Raw genomic sequence first — 24,236 nt, forward strand, 5'->3', positions numbered from 1 at the left:
CATTTTCTAACCGCCCACTCGTTCCACAGTAATGGTGATTTATCAAGTAGGGAAGTAACTTTACTTTATAAAATTTATAAAGCAGAGTTACAGCAAGTTAAAGCATATATAATAATAATAATTGCTTACCAAGTACTTTATGTCGGATTTTTGCTAAGTTTGGCAGAATAAATTTTTATTGAACAACTTACTATAGTTAAATCTATCTTTTTATTTATACTTTGGTTGCTCCGCTACCGCCCACCATGAAGCTGGAACACCCACCAGTGGGCGGTAGGGACCAGGTTGACCACCACTGATCTAGGCGGTTCGTGATCATGTGCACGAACTTCAGTGCATGGGAGATCATCCTGAGTTGGCCAGAACAGCAACAAGGCCAGAAGCGCAGGTTCATTGAAAGACACTGTGAATAAGTCTGTGCTTTCTGTTTTGTGTCGAATGTTAGCTTGCAGCAGTAGGCACAAGCTGGTAATGCAGAAGAGAGGGCACAAATAAGAAGCAAGCACATTAGAAGGAGCTTTTGGGATCGCCCAGATATCCTTGGAACATGGACACCTTTACCTTGGCCTAGCGTTAAAAGATAGGGACCAGGTGCGCAGTGGGTTAGAGTGTCATCCTCCTACCCCAAGGTTGTGGGTTCTATCCCCAGTCAGGGCACATGCAAGAATCAACCACTGAATACGTAAATAAGCAGAACAACAAATCAGTGTTTTCCTCTTTTTTCCTTCCTCTCTCTCTAAAATCAATCAATAAAAAAAATTAAAAGTAGGGGCAATCAGTGACAAAACACAATTTGTAAAAGCTGCCAGACGCTCACTCAGAGGAGGCCTCCTTTGAGCCCCAGTGATACCATCCTGAACTCGATGCCAATGCACTGAGAGCCTGCATTGTCAGTGCCCCCTGCAGAGAACCGCCATCATTCCGTTTCAATCCATTTCTATTTATTTGTGTGTGCATATTTTTAAAAATTGATTCATCTGTTATACTTCCTGCAGTAAATAATTAAAGTGACAGAGTAGATAAACTCACAATCAAAATTTTGCTTGAGTGTGTGTGTGGGGGGGGTATTATCAGGAAAAGGGGACCGGGAGGAGCCTAAGAGGGACTTGGCCTGAGCAGCTGTGACATTGAAGGGACTGTGAGGGGAAGGAAGAGAGTCCACCTCTGGGCTGGTGACGGGCAGGAATACCCCTGGCCTCTGTCGCCATAGACAGTGAGAGTGTCTGTGAACGGAAGCCCCCTCCTCTCTCCTGGCTCACTGATGTAGGGGACGTGCTTCCAACCCACCCTGTACAGGGTCTTCTGGTCACAATTTCTGAAGGGTCTCTATTTAATGTGACATGTCTCCTCCCGACACGTACGGGAATGCCTGCTATCTCTAGCGTCTAGTTATGAATGTACGCTTCTGATTAAGTATTCTTCTTAACAAAATTTCATGAGGATGACGCATGAAGGCAAAAGGAAGAGTAGTTTAAAAAAGAAAGAATGGTAGAGTGAAACCAAGAGTGATTTACTTAGGGTTCCTGTCCTGACACCAGGAGCCTCTGTTTCCCTTTCTGCTGGGCTGCCACCTGTCCCCCGCTGATGCTGTCTTTATTAATCCTCCACAGTGACAGCTGCCAGTTCGCTCTCTGGACTCTCAGGGTCCCTTCTTTCCTGAAGTTGTTCCCTCTTTCTCTCCCTCTCCCTCCCTCCCTCCCTCCTCCCTCCCTCCCTCCCTCCCTCCTCTCCTGCCATCTTGGTTCCTTTGATGCACATCTTTTCTTCCACAGACTGCATTATTGGCAGGGAACAGGATTCCCAAATCCTTCGTAATCTGTAGAGTTCGGTTATGCGCTCCCAGGAAACACCTTTGTGACTGGTCTTCTGACCTAAAGAAAAAACGTTCGGCAAAAGAAATAAGCTCAGTTTTCCCCTTACATTCTGGGAGAAAACAAAGAAAGCTATAAGAGAACGAAACTGCTTGGTGTCATCTCAATTTAGTTACATTAAAATGCAGTCGTTTTGCATCCGTTGTCCCTTCCTTCTGAGTTCCATGAGTTCCATGAAATTAGCTCCGATCACTATTCCTCTTTTGTTCTGTCTTGGAAAGAATGGGATGGGATCGTAAGAGAAAGTGGTTCTGTATGCAGTGTCCAGCTTACCTGAGAAAACTCCGTGTGCCCTCTAGTCTCTGCAGAGGAACAGCCACCCCTGCATGGAGGGCACTATGTCTGTTTCTGAATCTGAAGAGGCAGGAGATACTCAATGACAACTCTTTCATCCCATTTGAGCTTCATTAACATGGGGCCATGAGCTAAGTATTTAACTTCTCTGGGTCTTACATTTCTAACCTAGGAAATGGGAATTAGGAATACAATCACAGGATTGTCTGAGCTTTAGAAAGATAAATCAGGTCAACGGCTCCTGTGACACTACTTAACATATATATAACAAGTGCTGGGAAACCTTTTGGTCCTATTACCCCACATTATAACAGTTTTGGGGGAGCCACTCTGTAAAGATGGCTCCATGGTTCAAACAAACCCTTTGGACTGGTTTTGTTATATCCTGGTTTATTTTGAGAACTTACTAAAATAAGTAAAGATATAAATACAATTCCCAACATAAATTAAGTTCTCAATAAGTGATGGTTATGATATGCTGTGATCTTATCGTTCATTCTATAGCCACACGTGTCACTCTTTTCTCCTGGAGAAGTCTGTTTGAAGAGGTAAAGACTCCCCTTGAACCAGCTGCACCATCAGCTGATGAAGCTTCCAGCGTTATGATTGTCAGTTTTGGCTCAGATCCTGCAGGAAATAGGTGAATAGAGACATGTGGCATAAAGACAGGAAAGGTCAGTCACGAAAATCGAAATCTGCCCCAGTTTTCCTTATCATCACAGTCTCCACAGCTCACTGGGAACATCCTCAGAGGCTTGATGTGAAACGAACAGATGTCCTGCCTCTTAATTTAATTTCTGCTTAATTTTATGCAAGGACCAAGTTTTTTTTCTTAAGTCACTTTTATTATGGTTCATGCAAGGAATAGCTCTTGCAAGTAATTACTTCATGAAACTTAAGGGGATAAATCACAGAACTTCAGGATTAATGGGAAGTAAAGGTGTGAATCTTCCACACGTGCCAGGAAAGAGCCCCCTGAGATCATTGGATGAAAATCGAGGGGAAAAAGTACAATGAAATATCTTCCCCCCCCCAAATGCCTTATTCTATCTCCTGGAGAAACTGAGCCCCACATAAATTAAGGGCGCTATGAAGCCCACAGCAGATATATGTCATAAACTTGTGTCATTCTTAGGACCAAATCGTCACAAAAGCTCAAAATGAATAGCATTAAACTCTAGGAACAGAAGCTGTATAACTTGCCAACGGAGATCAGTAGTCATTTGCTAAATGGAACTAAAGATATAATCCTTAAGAGTAATAATGAAGGTGATAAATATTAAATGAGGATATTTATATATACCCAGTTCTTAGTTAATTTGTGCCCAACCTTGTAGCAGGCACGTTGAAAGCACGTTTTTGTTTTTGTTGGTTTTTTTTCACTGCTGGTGGGCCATTTCTCCCGCTAAGCATTGAAGTATTCTAAAATGAGAATTGAATGTCGAGTAGGGTCACTGTTCTTGGATCCCTGCTCCAATACCGGGATTGACCCCTGGAGGACACCAGGAAGAAGCAGGCAGTTATTAGCTTATTCCAAGTCTGTTTTTAAAATGTTTGCTGCCGTTCAACATTTAGGATTTAGCTCTGTCTCCTTAGAGACTGCTATTTCCCTTCTAAGATAATTTCCCTCAGGCATACGTGGGGGAAGAGGAGTTTTTGAAAAAGTGTATCAGCTCAGTTATATTGACTAGAGTACAAGTATTTGTTGAAAATAACTGACCTGTCAATACATTCTGAAAGAGGGCTATTAGGAATTAAAATATCAAGTTACATAAGGTTGTCAGAAGCACAATAAATCACACAATAAATCTGATCAGAATTTACTTAGGAGACCTTCCCATTTCGAGGACTTTGCTTCTTTAGGTTAGAAAGGTAGGGGAAAAAATAATAAACTATTATTAGCTAAAATCGCCCTTCAAGTTAAACAAGTTCAATATTAAGTTCTATATTTGCAAAGACCCACACAAGTGATTCCCAAAGGTCTCAGGAAGGATTTGGACACACATGTTATCACCCCAAATCCAGTGGTACATTCACTAAGCCATACTGTCTCCCCTTTTATTAGCTACAGGCAAGATCAATAGACAGATAGATGTATTTTCCCAAAATAAAATTTACAAGAATACCACTATTTAAGGTTGTAGTACCAGGATAGAAACAAGAAAACTAAGAAGTAATTTCAGTGATATGTAAAAATTTAGAAAGCCCCTGGCCGGTTGGCTCAGCGGTAGAGTGTCCCTCTGGCGTGCGGGGGACCCGGGTTCGATTCCCTGCCAGAGCACATAGGAGAAGCGCCCATTTGCTTCTCCACCCCCCCCTCCTTCCTCTCTGTCTCTCTCTTCCCCTCCCGCAGCCAAGGCTCCATTGGAGCAAAGATGGCCCCGGCGCTGGGGATGGCTCCTTGGCCTCTGCCCCAGGTGCTACAGTGGCTCTGGTCGTGGCAGAGTGACGCCCCAGAGGGGCAGAGCATTGCCCCCTGGTGGGCAGAGCGTCACCCCTGGTGGGCGTGCCGGGTGGATCCCGGTCGGGCGCATGCGGGAGTCTGTCTGACTGTCTCTCCCCGTTTCCAGCTTCAGAAAAAAAAAAAAAAAAAATTTAGAAAGAAAAGATGAAGTCAAGACATCTAAGGACAGTCAACTTGAAGAAGAACTAATTAACAATATAAATTTATTGTTAAAATTTTTATTGAATTTATTGGGGTGACATTGGTTAATAACATTATATAGTTTCAGGTGTACAATTGTATAATACATTATCTGTATATTGTTTAATGGGTTCACTACCCCAAGGTGAGAGTCTCCTCCTTTATCCTCTTTATCTTCTCCTACCCCCCTTTCCCTAAGTGCCCATCAGTAGATGAGTGCTTAGAAAAGCCACGACACATTTACACAATGGAATACTACTCAACCTTAAAAAGAGAAAGAGATCTTACCTTTTGTAATAGCACGAGTGGATCTACTAAGTGAAATAAGCCAGTCAGAGAAATACAAATACCCTATGATTTCACTAAGATGTGGAATCTAATAAACAAAATAAACTAACAATCAAAACAGAAACAGACTCGTAGACACAGAGAACAGACTGAGAGCTGTCAGAAAGGTGATGAATTAGAGGGTTGAGTGAAACAGGTGAAAGGATTAAGCAAAGAATAAGAAACTCATAGACACAGACAACAGTATGGAGAACAATATTGAATATAATATATAGTAAAGGAAATGAATAGAAGAAGAGACAGAACAGGATCTGTGGATTAGAAGGTTGTCTTGCCTTCTACTACCAGCCTATTAAAAATCTGAAGAAGATGGTGTGGAGAAGGGTGGAAGCATCCATGGGTAGAAAAGTGAATCTGTGGAATTGTTTCAGGAGCTCACTGGCCTCCAGGTAGAAGGCAATCACTCCCTTGTAGTCAGCTGTGGTGTAGAGAAATGTCAGCCTTGTTGCCACATTGTCTTATTTTTCTTGAGAAACAGAAAGTATAATTTGCTTTGTGATATATTTCATTTTCTCTGGAAGCATATGTGGATTAAAAAAAAAAAGGTGTTTCTTTGTGGATTCAGCTTGCAAGAGACTAGTTCAAGTACCCTGTGCATTGTTGTCAGCATGTGGCAGTTTACGATGAAATCTTCAGATAGACAGTAGACCAGATGGTCTCTTTTTCTTCCCCCTTGTTTTCTAAGAAGGTATTTCTGGAGAAGTACCGAGGTTCAAGGATGGAAACCTGGCCAATGGCTAAGAGTAGGCTACAGAGAGGGGTCTGAAAGGAAACAAAGTGAGTGATGAGATAGAAATCAAAAGACTCATGCAGAGCAGAGTGGAGACTTGAGGAGCATTTAAAGAAAAAGGTAGAGCCACCTGCATCAAATGCAGCCAACAGTTCACAAAAGCGGAAATCGAAAATAGCCATCGGGTTTGTCAGTCTTTGCGATATTGATGAGCACTATGCTAGTACTTTGATATTAACAAACTGAGAATACTTGACTCATGAATATCATCAAGAAGAAAAGACCTTTGCCTTTTAATAGATTAATCTGGTTAGAGCAAAGATAACATTAAAGAGAATAGGAGGAGATAAGGGAGGAAAAACAACCTATGTTAGCCAGCAGAGGAATTTAAATGCTTGTGCTCCAAACTCCAAACTTACGATGTTAACAAGTTTCTGCTGAGCAGCCTTCATGTATTATTCATTCTGTGAACACTTGACACAAATCACTTCTAATTCTCACAGTGGTATAGAGCTTCTTATTACCTTTCCAATGGGTATGATATCAAGAGACACGGTAGCAGTCACATTGTATAGTCTGCGTCACATCTCTCAGACCGATCTCTAAGTTCCAGTTACAGCCAGGGCAGACAGTTCCCTGCACTACAAGAAAGCTGCGGCTAAGGTTTCTGTCATATCTCTGTGGTGTCCTGCTTTGGGAATGTTTGTCTAATTCTTGGGAGTTTGCTCAGAGGATGTACTGGGCAGTGTAAACACATAAGGAAATTGGTTCGCCATCATGGCATTTGACAAAAGGGGCTCAACCCTACTGGCTGCTTCTGAGGCACCACGTGGACAATGTCACTCTGAAGGATGCCATATAGAGTCAATTGACCATGATTCCCATTCTCCACCGGTAGAGGCTGACTACTCATGTGGGCCAATCGTGGCGCCATTGGGTTGCTCCGTTACTGCCCACCCTGAAAGCTGGAACGCCCACTAGTGGGCGGGAGGGACCAGGTTGACCAGCACTGCAAAAGTGGGTGGTTTTTATAAAAAGGTTTGCCATCACGGGTCTAATGGGACTATTACTATGAGGGGTCGTCAAACTTTTTATAAAAACCGCCCACTTTTGCAGTGCTGGTCAACCTGGTCCCTACGTACAACCAAACAGCGCCGTGATTGGCCCATCATGAAAGCTGGAACGCCCACTAGTGGGCGGTAGGGACCAAGTCTACCAGCACTGCAAAAGTGGGCGGTTTTTATAAAAAGTTTGATGACCCCTGCGAGGGCTCTAAGACACCCAAGGCATGTGGGTAATTTTTTTCTTAGATTCATTAGATAAAAATGACATCCAGCCTTCAGAACTTCTGTTCATTTCACTCAAACGCCCATCTTCTTTGCACAAGGACATCTTTCCCTGCAAAGGCTAGTAAGGATTTCTTAGGAAAGCCAAGCTGAGGCTTGCTGGACCTTTCCGGGAGAGATCCCTGGCCAAGGTGGACGGAACGGACTGGAATGGGGAGTCCCCTAGAAGCTGGGGATGTCACTCCAACACAGCTGTGTTCTGACAGTGTCTTCTTTCCGCCCGTCACTGAGACATCAGTAGACTTTGCATGGAGAAGGTGGCTCTGCGTCTTTGCCCTTTCAAAATTTACTTTCCTCCTTCCAGGAAAAGAGGACTCCTGGGTCCTGCAGTTTATTGTGTTTTCCCAGGCCAGTCATTGCTTCCTTTGCAATTTCAGCAGTATTTTTGATGGCTTTGACAGTTGAAATCGCCTGACATTTCCGAAGCAGTATACAGTGAGGAAACAGCTGAGTACTTGATTTTATAAGTATTTTCAAAGGAAAGATAGGCATTCTCTTCTAGCTTTGTCATTCCTTATCTTAATGAGCCTTAAATTGATAGATTAACCAGGCCAAACTTATGAGATATTGCTGTTAAATTTAATAAAGGTTTTACAAATGGATTTGACATAGCATTTGAATGCCCATTTAAAATACTGAATCCTTTGAGATCTGGAAAGAAGGTTATTAAAAGAAACAACGGGGCACTGAAGGTCAAAGTACTTTTGGTAAACTATTTGAAACAAATGTTTAAATAATGGATAACACAAAATTGTACATGCTGGAAACATGACCTGTATAAAATAATACCCACATGACTGATGTGAATGGACTTCTTCATTTATCAGTTTTCCTAAAAGAATTTAGGATTAAAAAAAAAACAATAAAAACAACATAGTTATTTTCAAACCAGAATGTTCTGTAGAAGAGTAGATCCTGTTAAATGGAAACTCTCATTGTTCTGCTAAATTTGAATGTATCGATCTGGAGCAGATTATGGCAGAAAAAGTGCATAAGAAAGGAATGATTGCTCTTTGTTGAGTAAGAAGACTCTACTAACCCCCTGGTCATCCATGTGGGAGGGAGGAAACAAGAGAAATGGAAAAGAGAGAGAGAGAGGATATCTCCAGAGGAAAGGTAGTAGGCAATTTTGACCAAGAAATATAATTGTTTCATGGTGAGATTGCCAAAGTCTATGTTAAGGGCCATATACTCAATGTGCACTTTGAAGTTGATATGGTTGTGATGTAAGCCTGTTGTCTGGTATGTCCCAACTCTCACAATTACAGAAGAAGCCCATGCTTCTGTACTCTCTAAAATATATGACACCATACAGTGACTTCTTTTAAACAGGACTTTTAGGGTACCCGAGGAAAAGATTTTGTTTCATTTGATACTTTTTTTTTTTTTAATAAATTTTTATTAATGGTAATGGGATGACATTAATAAATCAGGGTACATATATTCAAAGAAAACATGTCTAGGTTATTTTGTCATCAAATTATGTTGCAAACCCCTCGCCCAAAGTCAGATTGCCCTCCGTCACCCTGTATCTAGTTCTCTGTGCCCCTCCCCCTCCCCCTAACTCTCTCCCTCCCTCCCTCCCATGTCCTCCCTCCCCCCCCCACCCTTGGTAACCACCACACTCTTGTCCATGTCTCTTAGTATCATTTTTATGTTCCACCAATGTATGGAATCATGTAGTTCTTGTTTTTTTCTGATTTGCTTATTTCACTCCTTATAATGTTATCAAGATCCCACCATTTTGCTGTAAATGATCTGATGTCATCATTTCTTATGGCTGAGTAGTATTCCATAGTGTATATGTGCCACATCTTCTTTATCATTTGATACTTTTTAAGACAGAGACCAGCACAGACAGATGTGGTGCAGAAGCAGAGTGGTCAAGGGCAGACAGCTCCCTACCCTTCCTTGCTCTCCACTCAACATCTGTTTGCAGAAATCTAGCTACAAAAGAGCTTGGGATTTCCATAGGGATTAAAAAAGGGAATTTAGCATATATATCGACAAAAAGGGGCCAAAAAGCCCCAGGCGACATGTAAGTTACATAGGTAATAATAGCATATGTATTAGCAGTTAAAAAGAAAGAAAAAAGTCACCAGAAACTCATCTTTTTTTAAAATTTCCTGTAACTATCATGAGCATTAGTTGCTAAATGTAATGAGAGATAGAAAGAAAAGGATACAGCCATAGACTTAGAGTGGGAAAAGATACTTAGTCTAGTAGTTTGCAAGTGTATTGCTATTTGTTTTTTCATTTACAGTTTATGGAATCTTACATAAAACACCTCTTGACCCTGAGAAAATATAATGGCCTACTCTTCTGCAACACCTTTTGTGACTTCACAGAACTCAGCTGGAGAATGAGAAATGCAGAGCTCAGTACTCACATTTTTACAGGGGTGAAATAAAGGTCCACAAGAGAAAACGGTTTGCTCAGTGCTTGCATCCTGGGACGGGAGGAGTCGAGAGTGAACTTAGAAACTAAAGCACATTAGATTCAATGCATCCTTTCTCTAGCATCTTTGTCTGTCTCACCTAAAATGTATATAGGTTAATATAAACAATCAGTTCTAAGTCTTTGATACCCGAACTTAACAGCTTCCAATAAAGTCTGTATATTTGCATACAAACTTTTTTTTGCATAAAATAGCCTTAGTTACATTTTCTCTTTAAATATATTTCTTCAGTGATATAATCATTATCATTTCCCTACTGCCACCTCAACTATCACTGCCACCACCACCATGATCGTCATTGCCATCTTATAAATAATGTATCATCTCTATCCCTCTCCCACAAAGGATGGCTGCCAGAAAAGATATATTGTCCTGTTGGCACCAAGTGGTGGGTGATGGTACAAAACTTAGCCAAGAAAGGATTAGATTGCTTTGCATGAGAACAGAAAACAGCATGCTCAGAGGGAGAATGACAGGTAGGAGAAGGAAGAGTGAGCCCTGGCCGGCTGGCTCAGTGGTAGAGTGTTGGCCCGGCCTGTGGAAATCTCGAGTTCAATTCCTGGCCAGGGCACACAGGAAAATTGCCCATCTGCTTCTCCACCCTTCCCTCTCTTCTCTCTCTCTCTCTCTCTCTTTTCCCCTCCCGCAGCCAAGGCTTCATTGGAGCAAAGTTGGCCCGGGCACTGAGGATGGCTCCACAACCTTCACCTCAGGCGCTAGAATGGCTCTGGTTGCATCGCCCCCTAGTGGGCATGCTGGGTGGATCCCAGTTGGGTGCATGTGGGAGTCTGTCTCTCTGCCTCCCAGCTTCTCACTTCAGAAAAATACCAAACAAAAAGAAGAACAAGGATTAAACAATCAATAGTAGCCAGAAAAATTGAATGAAGGAAGAAGAAACTTGAAAAAGAGATCTGGGTGAAGATAGACTGAGACAACAAGAAAACTGTCAAAGTAAAAGATTGGATATGATTGAGAAGTTGAACATAGTAAAGGCTGTGACTATGGTTAGTGTCACGGACACTATTGTGATTGTATCTTTCTTGTCTGTTATTCTCATATGAGCGAAATGCATTCATTATTCACAGAGGAGTTCTAAACCAGCAATAGTTTTAAGCAGTCCAGTTCATGGTTTCCTAGAAGGTGGGTCCTATAATTATTATAAGACAATACAAATAAAGAATAAACTATTTTGGTCTTACCTCAAGTTAAAAAGAAGAGAGAAAGGGAAAGGTAATTGGTACAGGAAAGAACAGTGTGTCTGTTCCACTTGTCTTCTAATGCTTCTCTGTTGTTGTTTTTTTAATGTTGTTTTTTTACTATATGCTAGAGGAAAAGAAGACCTAGTTTTTTCATTAATATTACAGTTGTACTGAGATCCTCCCAAATTCAGTAATATCAAAGTGTGTGAGGTTTGAAAGTCATTAGTAATCTGAATGTAACATTATCTGTGCTTAAAAGCATACACTGACTGGAAAGAGAAAAGAATCAACTCAACACTTTTGAGAGATCAAAAAGATAAAAGCATCTATCAAGCTCGGGGCATTTTTCAAGTAAAGGATGTTTTATGGTCCTCATTGGACAGATGAAAACACCGAGGCTTAGGTTCGTTAAGAAATTCTTCTGTGGAAAGTCTTAGCTAGTATTTGTGGTGTTTACATAGGTGAATAGAGCTCTTCACTGTCTTGTCTGAAAACCAACAACTGCATAAGGCAGTATGAAAATTGAGAGAAGGGTGAGATAGTCATGATTATTTTTAAAGACCTTATGAGATAGAGTCTATTATAACATCACTGACTTGTCCACGTCAGAGTTTTTTTTTATTTTATTTATTTATTTATTTATTTATTCATTCATTTTAGAGAGGAGAGGGAGAGACACACACACACACACACACAGAGAGAGAGAGAGAGAGAGAGAGAGAGGAAAGACAGAGAGAGAGGAGGGGGAGGAGCTGGAAGCATCAACTCCCATATGTGCCTTGACCGGGCAAGCCCAGGGTTTCAAACCGGCAACCTCAGCATTTCCAGGTCGACGCTTTATCCACTGTGCCACCACAGGTCAGGCTTCACGTCAGAGTTTTAATTCCTCTCGTAATGCCACAGGGAACTCTAGAACAGCATTTGGAAGTGTGCTCCAAACATAAAAGTTCAAATCCTAAACTGCTGAAGAAAATGAATCAATAATACTCAGGTTCTCTGAAAGTTCTCAAAATGGCTTCAGAATCAATCTCTGTGGCTCTGTCCTGATTCAAGACTAGAGGGACCAAGAGATCATGTGATCACTGAAGAAGATATTAGTCATTACTGTCTGTGGGCAGTGATGGGGTTGAGAAGTCTCTCAGCGCTATATTTCCCCCTTATCAGAGTTAATAAAGCCAGTTGACAAAGAGCAAAAGGCATCCTTTTGAGACAGGGTAAAATGTTGGGACATCTCATCACCTCTCAAATTAGTAACTGTTGATGTTTATTTATTTATTCTTAGTTTTTTACATAACACCCTTACCACTTTATCCTTACAGGGGAGGTACCTCTTTCTTTTACCCCTGCTCATGGGAGTGTGAATTGATACATCACTTCTGGAAAGCTGTTGGAAACATGAATCAAAAGCCTGTAAGATGTTCATTCATCATGACCTAGTATTATGATTCTTCTTTTAGGAAATGTTTCTGAGGGGAAAATCAGAATTTTCAATCAGTGCTTAGGTCAAATGGTATCATTACATCTCTTAGTATAATAGGAGAACATTATAAATAACCTAAGTTTAGTAATATGAGACATAGAATAGTAAGACAGTATTTCAAAGGTCTTGAATAAACACTTCTCCAAAGAAGATACACAAAATAGGCATCAAGCATATGAAAGATTCTCAATATCACTAATTGCTAGGGGGAAAGAAATTCATACATAAATTCTAATGCGATATCACCTCACGGATGTGAGGTGCTGTTATCACAAAAACAGAAAATAATAAGTGTTGGCGAGGATGTGAAGAGACTGGAAGTGGTGTCCACTGATGGTGGGAATGTCAAGGGGTGCGGTCACTGTGGGAAACAGCATGACAGTTTCTGAAAAAAATTAGAACTACCTCATGAACCAGTAACTCACTTTTGGGTATAAAGAATTGAAAGCAAGCATTCCAATAGATATTTATACACCCCACGTTCAGAGCAGTTGTTCACAATAGCCAAAAGGTAAAATAACCCCAGTGTTTGCTGACACATGAAAGGATAAGCGAAGTGTGATACGTACATACAATGAAATATTACTCAGCCAAATCAAGGGAGGAAACTGGCACATGCTACAGGATGAACCTTGAGGACTACCGCTAAATGAAGTAAGCCAGTCACAAAGAGACCGGTGACGATCTGATTCCGTTTACATAAGTCATCTAGAGCAGTGGTCCCCAACCCCCGGGCCATGGACCAGTAGCGGTCCATGGGCCATTTGGTACTGGTCTGCAGAGAAAGAATAAATAACTTACATTATTTCCATTTTATTTATATTTAAGTCTGAACGATGTTTTATTTTTTAAAAATGACCAGATTCCCTCTTGACGCTTGTCTCGTAAGTTTGACAATTATATTTAAAAATACTACAGTTTTTACGCTGGTCGCATAGTTTTATTTTGTGCATTTATCCGTCCCACCCTAAAGGCCGGTCCGTGAAAATATTTTCTGACATTAAACCGGTCCGTGGCCCAAAAAGGGTTGGGGACCACTGATCTAGAGTAGTTAGATTCACAGAAGCAGAAAGCAGCATGATGGTGGCCAGAGTCTGGAGCGAGGGAAAGGGACGTATTGTTTCATGGGTGTAGAAGTTCAGTTTGCAAAATAAAGAACTTCTGAAGGTTGTTTTCCACAACAATGTGAATGTACTTATAAATAGGAGCGAGGTGACTTTTATATGTTTAGTGTACTTTACTAGTTTTTTTTTTTCTAAGGGGAGGATGTGAGGTGGACGGGGATGGACTCCTTGAAGTAGGAACTGGGGAGCAGAGACCGGACCATGAGGAATCGGTGATGGAGAAATCTAGGAAGACTGTCCTTGAAGGGCTGAGAGCAGGTGAGGGTGTGTGGGACAGGGCCGTGTTGGTGTGCTGAGGAAGAGGTCAGGTGCTAGGGCTTAGGGAAGCAGGCCACTGGATACAGGTCTAGGAGGTGTTCAAGGGCCAAATCATCGCGCATTGGAGACCTTGCGAGAGTATGGATTTAATTTTTTTTTTTTGACATGACTAAAGGTCAGCTGTATTTTTAAAATTTTTCAATGATAGTTTGCATTCAAAATTACTTTGTATTAATTTTAGGTATACGGCACAGTGATTAGACAACCATGTATTTTACAGAGCGCCCCCCCCCCCCTATTTCCAGTACCACCTGGCCCCGCACATAATGGTTAAGGTATTATTGACTATATTCCCTCTGCTGTACTGGACCTCGCCGTGGCTATTCTGTAAGCAGTAGAGGGTTTTGAGAAGAAGGATAATTTGGTCCAATATACTATTTTTTTAAAAAAGCTTTTGCTTCTGTGCAAAGGGTTTTATGAAAGCAGAAGCAGAGCCTTTAGTTGGGTTCCCTTTCATCATCCAAAGCTAGAGAAAGGTGCCTTCTTCTGTGACGTTGGTAAGCCACGCCCCTTTGCAGGGCCCGAGAGATCACAGCGCTAGACTTCGCCTTCTCTTTGGGAGTTAGGAAATTAATATTCATGAATCAAATAATTCTATAATTCTGTTCGGGGGTAGAGGGCACTGACAGATGTATAATACAGAATGAGGCTTAAGAAAATATTTATTTTAACTGACTTTTCCTGTCCTGTTCCTGCTCCTGGCATCCTTGTTCTGTGTAGAAAGTCGCCTTTGACCATTTCCACCGGGAAACACTCTGGAATTGGGACTCTCAGCTTTATTGTCTTTTCTCATCTTCAGGAGTTTCTCATCAATTCCGTGCGTTGGAACGGGCACTGTGGGCTACTGTGGAGGGACAACTTAGGGGGAGAAATTGAATTATTTGAGACCCCCCCCCCCCCCCCGCAAAGAAACAACATCTCTATGGAACTCCTGCTTTTTTATTCTCTTTTCCCAAGCTCAGGGCAGATGTTGTTTAAGAAAAACAATATACGGTTTATATTTGGACAATGCTAATTCCAAAATCGAGCTCTGCCACTGAGCTGTGGGTTCGGTCTGCGGGACCCTCAAGTAAAGACTGTCAAGGTGGTTTTGGATTTCAAATGCCAGTTTCAATAGCCTCATTTCTCTAAGCGACGTGTGCGGCAGGCCGTGCCCTGCGTCAGTAGCGCCCGTTACTGACCGAGCAGCATGGACGTGGGAAGCGTGCGGATTCTTTGTGACCCTACTGTTGTTCTTGAGCTTTGTGAATGTAGGTAATTTTTGTAAACTGCTGAGCCTTCTGCTGCTCACCTAAAACTGTAATTAAAGATGTCTCTAATGATAATAGGTATCAGCATCCCCCCCCCCCCTATTTTTCACTCCTCCGTTCACCTTCTGTTTATAGGCGTGCAGAATCCTGGTCCCCAGTTCGTGCCGAGGAGATACGCAGGGGAGATGTGCGGAGAACATCTCCCTGAACACTGGCCCTCAAAATGCGTGTTGTCAGAATAACGACCTCTATTTAGAGCCTGATATAAGGAAGGCCTATGTGGTTATCTAATCCAGGGTTTCCCGATGCTTGGTTACACATTGAATATCTTAGGGAGGTAAAAGGGGGGAGGGAGAGAGAGAGAGAGGGAGAGGGAGAGAAGGAAACTGACCGTTTCCAAACAGTCGGTTTTACATGGCCTCACAGGGAAGGAAGCAGGGAGAAAGCTCTCCAAGGAGCTCACCAGGCAGGCGCTCACTGGGATGGATTTGGGGCAGGTCATCTGGAGACAGGGTGCTGATCCTGCTTCTGCCATCCCCTGGCTCCACCACTGTGACCCCAAAGGTGTCGGGTCCCTTACTGGGTCTAAATTCATTCAATGGTGAAGGTGACCTTGGAAATCACTGACCCAGCTGAGAGGTTCATATGAAAACAAAGTTGTGGCTTATTCTCTCAGACTGCCAGCCACCAGCCATCTCCTCCTCCCACAAATTCAGCTGCTTTGGAGAGAAGCCAAGAAATCAATTTCTCTCTCTCCTCCTCCCTGCCTCTCTCCTTACCCCCCTGCCTTCTTCCTTCTCTCTCTCTCTCCCTCTCTCCCTCTTCCTCTCTCCCTCTCCTTCTCTCCTTCCCCCTCTCCCTCTCTCTCTCCCTCTCTCATTCTCCCTCTCCCTCTCTCCCTCTCCCTCTCCCTTTCCCTCTCTTCCATTCCCTCTCTCCCTCTCCCTCTCTCTCCCTCCCCCCTTTTACCTCCCTAAGATATTCAATGTGCAACCAGCATCGGGAAACCCTGGATTAGATAACCACATAGGCCTTCCTTATATCAGGCTCTAAGATTCTATGACATGTTATTCAATACTTCCTTATGGCACTGGGCCAACTCTGATGATATGCCCTGTGAAACTTTTTAGGTTTCAGTGAATAAAGAATCAGATCAGTCATCTTATTTGGGCATTTTGAATTGACCAACAGGAAAGGGAGATAAGCATCTTAATTGGCAGGCTTCAACGAGTGGATTGAATAACGAACGTAAGAGGTAGATCGTGGAGACTGGAACTGGTTTATGGACCTGGCAATTTAGAATCCAATACAACCCTAGTGATGAAGTGAATCTGTTAGATGTGATTTCAACTTGGGGAAGTGGTCGCTAAACGAACTAGAGGCCATTGTTCTGACAACACGCATTCTGAGGGCCAGTGTTCAGAGGCCAGTGAGGGCAGAATCAGCAGCTCAACAACATAATTGAGATTTTCCTCACTTCAGTTAAGCAAAGACAATGTGTTTTCCAGGCTTCGTACCCACATTCCATACAGGAGGTAGGAGAAAGAGTGAAAGATGTTATTTTAGAAAGTCTTTTTCTTAATATTTATATTATATATTTCTCTTAAGAAAACACCATTTCTATTCAAAAGATTTCAAGTTCTAATGTCTTATACATTTTTAAAAATATGTATATTTTGATTATGCCATCTCTTTTACAGCAGTCAAATGCATGTAACAATTTTTTTTATTATCATTCAAGAAAAAGTCAAGAACATTTGTATCAGTGAGTATGACAAAGATAGGTGTGGCCACCAAATAGTCTAACCACAGTCCCCCAATCCTCCATTCATTTAGGGACATTTTATATGTTTGGTTTTATTTTGTTTTGTTTTAATTAAGTACATTACTTTCTCTAAAAGCTCAGGTACTAGTAATTAAAGAAGGAAGTATGAATATTTTTGTAGTCTCGACTACGAGATAATATGGGCAAGAAGTTTGGGGGGAGAATTATAATCTATGCCCAAAAGGAATTTAAAATGGTTCAGATATAGTGTGATGTGAAAACCAGCATGAGATTGAGACTTACAAGGCTCGAGGTAAAGATTGAGAAGTGCTGAACTCAATGATACAACTTGAACGCTCTGTTTGTCTGTCTGTTGACAAGATATAATTTGTCCCAGTTAGCAGGAAAAAACTCTCACTTAGAGAAATTAAGCAATGTGTTTGTGCCGTTTCTCCATGAGATGATCCCCGCTTTGAGAAAGTCGTTTGCGGGTACCAAGCGAGTATTACTATCTTGCGTTTTCTTCCAGGTTTGAACCTTGTCTAGTACATGGCACACTGTACATCAGGGGTCCCCAAACTACGGCCCGCGGACCGCATGCGGCCCCCTGAGGCCATTTATCCGGCCCCCGCCGCACTTCCAGAAGGAGCACTTCTTTCATTGGTGGTCAGTGAGAGGAGCATAGTTCCCATTGAAATACTGGTCAGTTTGTTGATTTAAATTTACTTGTTCTTTATTTTAAATATTGTATTTGTTCCCGTTTTGTTTTTTTACTTTAAAATAAGATATGTGCAGTGTGCATAGGGATTTGTTCATAGTTTTTTTTATAGTCCAGCCCTCCAACAGTCTGAGGGACAGTGAACTGGCCCCCTGTGTAAAAAGTTTGGGGACCCCTGCTGTACATACTACATACTCAATATATGCTTCCTGATGACAAACCCCAACAGTCCAGTCGACTGATTCTACTTTTATAATGTATGTAAATGTGGATAATTAATCATTAAGCATCAGGATGGCGGACAGTGAAGAACACTCCCCAGGCCCCTATATTATTGTATTAACAACATCAATTATGTTCGCTGGTAGCTTAAGTACTTTATTGACAATGTTAGAAATGTGCACTAACTACTCTGCTGTGTTGATTTGGGTGGAAGAAAACTGCATCAGAATTTTTATTCTCTGTCTCTTTAAGAAGAACCCAGATAAAGATATAAGCTGAACAAGTTTTAACAGCCTTTTTTTTTTTTTTTTTGTCTTTTCAACGTCAGTTGTTTACAGTTGCCTCATAGACCAAGTTGATGGGGAAAAAATAAGGCACTAAAAATACACGAGGTCTCTCATTCGCCGGGGTAATGCACTTACATAAGTCAAAGTGGCAGGTGGCGCGAAGCCTTCTGTGATTCCTTGGGGTTTCTGTCTTATTTCACTGGCTAGCAAACAGCGAAACGGTAGGATATATATTTTTCAATTAGGTTGTCAATATTTGGATCTAACAACCTATTTATAATGTTCAGGATTACTGTGAGCGAGAACCACTAGAAGCGGCTGTGTGCTGAGAGCCAGCCGGGAGATTTCTAACAGCGGGACTGGGTGGAGTTGCTCCCGCGCTTCCGGGTTTCAGCTGCCTGTCAGTCACGCAGTGTAAACACTCATCATCATCATCATCATCATCATTATCATCATCGTGGCCGCTTAGCGTGAGAAAACGCCCACCACTATTATTTTTTTTATGATAAGTGGGTACAATATTAAATTTTGTGCACTTATCATAAAAAAAGTAACAAGAATAGATGAGACAAAAATTAGAAGTCCTGACTCTATTTGGAATAAGTATTTATTGACGAGATATTGGAATCAGAGTCCTACAGGGACATTGGATTAACTATGTTAATGCAAAATAGAAATGTATTTTTTCCAGAGTGGAGGGAGAGAAATTGGTTCATTGACAGCTCTTTTCTCTCCCCATACTTTGGTCATCTCATTAATATTTGAATATTTAATATTTGCTAGATACAATTAACCCTTGAACTCCAAGTGATTAGAAGGAGATAGGCACATTTTCTGTCTTCAGAGAATACTTTCTAGTGAAATGAAATATCACTTTCAAAAATCATCTTATTTGGTTAGTTACTAAAACATGTCTGATATGAATCAGATCCGTTGGTCAAAGGGTTGTCAGAGAAGACCGTGCTGGTCTGGTGAAATATACATGACGTCCCGGATGCTGGAAGGGACTCAGCCAAGTGGACACGTGGAAGAAGGCTCTCTCGAGGCGAGCAGCAGGGGCAAATGTTTGGAGATGAGGATATAGCTTTGGTCTGTTTGAGGAATCGACGTGGTGGAAACATTGCGGAGAAAAGTAGCCGTGTTGGGGTATGAAGTGGAAGAGGACACAGTGTGCTCATACCAGGATACAGGGCTTAAATCTATGCCAGTTGCAAACAGATGTCACGAGGGGCTTTACAGGGGGTAGCTTGATCTGTTAATCCTTCTAGAGATTTGCTCTGGGTAGTTTGCAGAGCAGAGGTGGTTGACGAATCACAGTAGCACTAGAAGCTTGAGGAATGATGGTGATGTGTACGGGGTAAGATGTGGTCGAATTTAAAACACGGTTTTAGGAAAAACAGGAAACCTGTTACGAGGGTACCATGTTCTCTGTGTTAAGTGCTGGAGATGCGGATGGAAATAGGTTCGATACCGCCCCTGCCCTAACAAAATTGTCAATGCGGCGGGGGAAGGTGAAACCTGAACACGCAACCTTGGTGGGAATCAGGAGAGTCTTGGTTGGGGGAGGTTCAGGAGGCTGTGAGCTGCATGTTCAGAAACCTGGAGAGTGGCGGTGGGGGTGCAGGAGGCATGAGACAGATTTATGTTTATGTATGGAAACTATGGGTTACAAATAAAAGCCTATTCCTGACCGCTCACAGTGACCTGTGTCTGTCTCCCTCGGTCTTGACTCAGAGCAGAAGGAATCATATCGACCCATTAACAGTCTATGTTCTCAGTCACAGAATGCTTTATGGCAGAGGAAAAAAAAAAAATCCAAACAGAACGTGTTTTCTAGTAAAAGCGCATTATTGATTGATAACAGTCTCATACACTGTAAAGTTAAATACATATTGTCATAAAAAGATGCTGGCTCACTTGGAAATGAGCACTTGGAATAGCCACCAAACACATGTTTAATATGAGGGAAGGAGGCACGGATCATGAGGGCAGATGGCTTCTGTGACGTGCCCGGAGCATAATAGAAGTTGATGATGAAAAGCCTAGGTTCTAATATTAATCAGGATTGGACTGGGATCCTGGATTTGCAACTGCCAGCTCTGTGACCCCGGGGCAAGTAATTTCATCTTTCATAATTTGTTTTGTTGTTTGTAAAATAAAATTAAAAATGGTGCCTCTACTATAAAATGGTAATGAGGATGAAACGTGACAACTGTGGTGAGTGTCCCTGTCAGTGGCTCAGTACATTTTAGCGATTGTTGTTATTGCTGTTTTAGAAGTGGTGGCTACTGAGGGCGATGAGGCAGCAAAGTGGAGTGACTGAGGATATGAATCCCCAAGTACACTGCCTGGGCTGACGGTGGGCCCCCCATCCATGGTAGACCATTGTCATGTACATTGTCCATTCTTCCCCCGCTTCAGACTTCAAAATAACACCTTTTGGGCAAAACCCCTCGTTCCCTCCAATTCCCCGCTCTCTTCCAAATTTCTCATCCGAAATTCCTCATTTCTCCTGATTTACCTAATGTATCAGTATAATAATGCTTAAGTTTTTTCTTCTTCCATCAATTTTCCAAGTCTTTCATGTATCTTTTGTGCTTCACACACTATCTGAGACATAATAGATGCTCAGTGAGCGTTTGTTAACAAATGAAATCACAAACAGATGAACCTTTCAAAATGTCACAGCAGCATCAGTATAGGCCAACAGCCTGGGTTACACAGGCATCTTGAAATCTTCTCACCTTTTCCTTTTCCTCCGCTCTCATCCTATGCCCGTGCTGCGTTTTGGCCAGATGGAAGGAAGGGTTGGACATGCATTGCATTGTGGGAAGATCCTAAGACCGAATTGTAGTGAATCTTTTTATCAAATGACCATTGTCTTTGTCCTTGGTCGAATCAGTTGTATCTCTTTGTGTCTTTGGAACCTTTGAACCTCTGCTCCTCAGTGGCAATCCCATTGCTTAACATGCATCTTAAATGTTCTCGCAGAGTAGGGAGGACTGTTTTTCCGTGAACTTTGGACTTGGAGTTGATGTTGCTGCAAAGCATGGAAGGTCCAATGCCGCCCACAGTAAGGGCAGTTTTCCTATACAGAGCATTACGGAGTCACTTCGTAGTGCATTCTGTTCTGCATGGCTTATGGGACCTTCACCGGCCTTTTTGCCTCCATTCCTCCTCTCTTGGCTGGTATAAATGAAAGGGTTTTCAATCTGTTTCTACACAAAAATAGAAAAACAAAAAACAATACGGCACATCGGAGTTTCTGAAACCTATTTACTCTAATTCTGACATTTTAAAGGACGGTAAATTGAGATTGCAAGGGGTCATTGATTTGTGCAAGGCCCAATGGGAACTGAGAATCAGTAGTCATTGAAATCCAAGAACTGACAAAGCAAATTAGTCCCCTTTAGGGTGCGAGACCAGATAACTCAGAAATCACGCCATCTTTGCTTTTGGCTTTGCAAAAGCTGAATAAATAGATAAATCTCTCCATTAAAATAAATCAGTAAATATTGATTAAACTCTCACTAAAAATATTTACAATCTGCCTTCAAAGGAAAATAGCACAGAGGCACATAAGCTTTGCACAGAACACACGCTTTCTCTCTGCCACTGTCTAGAATGTGTGATCGGCTTAAAAATACTATTTTTTTTAAAAAAAAACTATTAATTTTCTTTTATGCTTCTCCTTCCCCATCAGTCAAAGAGCAGAAGGAAATGTATCACCTAGCCATTCTATATAATAATTGTCATTTTCTATGTTCTTTCAGACTGTTGTGTATTATGTACACACACATATTTACACATCTATATTTGTATGGAATTTTAAGTAAAACTTTGACCCCTCTCTTCACACAGTAAGAATTGCCGTTTATTTTTACTCAGTGCTACCAAAGGCCAGACACTCTGCAAAATATTTTATAAATTATTTTACTGTCTCGTCAAAGAAACTGTTTTAGGTACTATGGTTCACTTTAAATTTTTTTAAAAAATTAAACAAACAATAAAGCACTTGAAATTCCGTTGGGTTCATGGAATGGCATTCGAGGTGCTTGTGTCTGAGATTCCGATCCCCTAACAAACTGCGGCATCTCAGATGTAATCGCCAATGCGTTTACATTCATAAAACTGATGTGAGGTGTGTTCTTGGAAGAGTGACGCAGCATGTTCGTATAGCTACTTATAAAGTCTGTAAAGTGGGTTCTTTTGATTCTGTTGTCTTCTCTCTAAGTCTCCATGAAAGAAGACTTATTCTTTGCCTTCTCCTAAGCCTTCATGATGCCTGAGTGTTTATTTGGGGTGGGTGGAGATAACATGACCAACTTTCCTTGATTTTCTCAGAACTGAGGGTATTTTTAGGACATGGAGTACCAAACTGGGAAGATCCCAGTGAACTGGGGCAAGTTACTCAACATATTTGGCACTTCAAGACATGATAGCTATATAGATAGTCCGATTCCTATGACATTAAACTTTTCATCTTAGACATACGTAACTATTATGTGACACCTGGCGACTCTGTGCTTGTCTTATCAGAGTGTGTCAAGAAGCGTCGTGTGGGGTCATTTCCCCTCACAGTCTGACATGAAACTGTCTTATCTGGTCCTTATTGTGGGGAAAGCTAAGTGAAATTCACTCGTTCTTCTATTCACCGGCACTCTTAGAAGTGGTGAAAAGGAGTTGGTCTCTTTTATCAACATTTTCAAATGAATTTTGACAGACTATCTAAACACTGTATATTTTAAAGCATACAAAATAGTTGTACTCTCTCTTGAGAACACGTAAAAAGAAACTGGAAGAGGCACCAGAGCTGAAATCCCACACTGAATTCAGAAGCAGCTTTCACATCATGTACCAGGTACTGACAGGTATCAGTGTAAAAGCTGAACTTCCCTGAAAATCAACAAAAGATATGCATTTGAAATTCCCAGGCTGCTGAGGAGTGTGTGAATTCATACTAGATCTGCATAATAATCCAGATCATACCATATTTATTAGGAAACCCTAATTTTCCATCTTTAAGTGACAATTCTACCAACTTATTTCTATTCTGCGTCATTAAATTGTCAAGAGACAACTTCTGCCTATTATGTTTGAGACACTGTAGAAATTAGTAATTGTGTTTCCATTATACTCTTCAGCGGCGCATCGGATCTCTTTTTCCTTTTTCCTTTACTCAGTTCTTAGTTCAAAAAATAGGCAATACCTGGAATCAAGTCCGCATTTAAAGTACAAGAAGATGCATCATGTTAGTTTCCAGGAATCCTGAAAATGGAAGTGAAATTTGATGTTTTAGGACAGACATTTCACAACAGAACATCTACCTCTGGGCATTTAATCAATTGTCACACAGCATGGCCACCAGAAAGAGAGGGAAACAAGAGTGAAATGTCTTTTAAGAAAACAAGTGGGCATCTTTATGCCAGTTTCATACAGTGTTAATGAATGTAATTGTTTTTTCTAAATGTCCACTGATGGAAGAGTGGATAAAGAAAGTGTTACATACACACAATGAGATATTATTCAGCCTTAACAGAAGAAAACAATCCGGACACAGCATGTGACCCCTGAACCCCCAGTAAACTTACCATCTGGGGCAGGTGACAGAGGACAAGAATGGAAGTAGAAGAAAAATTTCCAAAGAAAAGTCCGAGCTCTGCAACTATGTTGTTGCTGAATATTAAAGTTATTAGATTATTTTGACCTAAAATGGAAATAGATGGAAATATATGAATGATACACAGGGAATGTATATGGAATATGTATTCTTCTTAATGAGATGAGGGTTTGGTCCCAGTTCTATTTCAAAAGATTTATATTGACAAATATAAAAGAGAAGTGAGGGAGTTTTAAAGGATAAAATAGAGTTATCATGCATATGATGTTAATTTTACCAATGAATGAGTTTCATTCCATCTCCTCAAACAGTAATAAATGAAGATGTTGGGTATTAAAATAAACCCAAGATATAGGGTATCATAAGCTAATCCTATTCTTGCTAATTTTGTAAACTGGATAATGCATACTTATCTTGAGAATTACGCCCCTCTCATTGCTTTAAGATTTTTAATTTTTTTTATTTTACTTTCTATTAAAGGGGGTACAGTCAATGATGACTCTGAAAATCTGATGAAAGCTTTTGGGCCATTAAAAAAAATGTACGCACATGTATGTCCCCA

Source organism: Saccopteryx bilineata, chromosome 9 (assembly GCF_036850765.1).
Source record: "Saccopteryx bilineata isolate mSacBil1 chromosome 9, mSacBil1_pri_phased_curated, whole genome shotgun sequence".
Taxonomy (NCBI): Eukaryota; Metazoa; Chordata; class Mammalia; order Chiroptera; family Emballonuridae; genus Saccopteryx; species Saccopteryx bilineata.